We start from the raw sequence: 2,212 nt of genomic DNA on the forward strand, positions 1-2,212 counted from the left end.
AGTGTGTGTGTGCGTGCGTGCGATCGAGCGAGTGCGTGAGTGAGTGAGTGCGTGCGTGAGTGAGTGAGTGCGTTCACCGTATTGTGGAAGATGGTCAGCGTGACGGCCATCGCCGGGTCTCCTTTGTCCACATAGTGAGCGTAGACCGACGCGTAGAACATGGCCAGACGCCCGCTGACCTGCACGGAGGAACACACAGTCCAGTTAAACACACAGTCCAGTTAAACACACAGTCCAGTTAAACACACAGTCCAGTTAAACACACAACAAGTGTCCTTCACAGTCACATGAGCCGTTTGTGTGTACCTTGTCAAATTTGTAAAGTATGGCGCAAATGAATTCTTTAATCATCATCATCATCATCATCATCTTCATCCGCTTATCCAGGGTCGGGTCGCGGAGGCAGCAGCTCCAGCAGGGGGCCCCAGACATCCCTTTCCCTAGCAGCATCAACCAGCTCTGCCTGGGGAATCTTTAGCCGCTCACAGGCCAGTGCGGAGATGTAGTCCCGCCACCTAGTCCTGGGTCTACCCCGCGGCCTCCTCCCACCTGGTCCTGGGTCTACCCCGCGGCCTCCTCCCACCTGGTCCTGGGTCTACCCCGCGGCCTCCTCCCAGCCGGACACGCCTGGAACACCTCCCTAGGGAGGCGCCCAGGAGGCATCCTCACTAGATGCCCGAACCACCTCAACTGGCTCCTTTCGACGCAAAGGAGCAGCGGCTCTACTCCGAGTCTCTCCCGGATGACTGAACTTCTCACCCGATCTCTCAGGGAGACCCCAGCCACCCTCCGGAGAAAACTCATTTCGGCCGCTTGTATCCGTGATCTCGTTCTTTCGGTCATGACCCATCCTTCATGACCATAGGTGAGGGTGGGGACGAAGATAGACCGGTAGATCGAGAGCTTTGCCTTTTGGCTCAGCTCTCTTTTCGTCACAACAGTGCGGTAAAGCGACTGCAGAACCGCACCAGCTGCTCCGATTCTCCGGCCAAACTCCCTCTCCATGGTTCCCTCACTCGTGAACAAGACCCCCAGATACTTGAACTCCTTCATTCACCTGTCTCACCACTCCTTCATTCACCTGTCTCACCACTCCTTCATTCACCTGTCTCACCACTCCTTCATTCACCTGTATCACCACTCCTTCATTCACCTGTCTCACCACTCCTTCATTCACCTGTCTCACCACTCCTTCATTCACCTGTCTCACCACTCCTTCATTCACCTGTCTCACCACTCCTTCATTCACCTGTCTCACCACTCCTTCATTCACCTGTCTCACCACTCCTTCATTCACCTGTCTCACCACTCCTTCATTCACCTGTCTCACCACACCTTCATTCATCTGTCTCACCACTCCTTCATTCACCTGTCTCACCACACCTTCATTCACCTGTCTCACCACTCCTTCATTCACCTGTCTCACCACTCCTTCATTCACCTGTCTCACCACTCCTTCATTCACCTGTCTCACCAGTCCTTCATTCACCTGTCTCACCACTCCTTCATTCACCTGTCTCACCACTCCTTCATTCACCTGTCTCACCACTCCTTCATTCACCTGTCTCACCACTCCTTCATTCACCTGACTCACCACTCCTTCATTCACCTGTCTCACCACACCTTCATTCACCTGTCTCACCACACCTTCATTCACCTGTCTCACCAGTCCTTCATTCACCTGTCTCACCACTCCTTCATTCACCTGTCTCACCACTCCTTCATTCACCTGTATCACCACTCCTTCATTCACCTGTCTCACCACTCCTTCATTCACCTGTCTCACCACTCCTTCATTCACCTGTCTCACCACTCCTTCATTCACCTGACTCACCACTCCTTCATTCACCTGTCTCACCACACCTTCATTCACCTGTCTCACCACTCCTTCATTCACCTGTCTCACCACTCCTTCATTCACCTGTCTCACCACTCCTTCATTCACCTGTCTCACCACTCCTTCATTCACCTGTCTCACCACTCCTTCATTCACCTGTCTCACCACTCCTTCATTCACCTGTATCACCACTCCTTCATTCACCTGTCTCACCACTCCTTCATTCACCTGTCTCACCACTCCTTCATTCACCTGTCTCACCACTCCTTCATTCACCTGTCTCACCACTCCTTCATTCACCTGTCTCACCACTCCTTCATTCACCTGTCTCACCACTCCTTCATTCACCTGTCTCACCACTCCTTCATTCACCTG

The sequence above is a fragment of the Borostomias antarcticus genome (genome assembly GCF_949987555.1).
Source record: "Borostomias antarcticus genome assembly, chromosome: 25".
NCBI classification, from domain to species: domain Eukaryota; kingdom Metazoa; phylum Chordata; class Actinopteri; order Stomiiformes; family Stomiidae; genus Borostomias; species Borostomias antarcticus.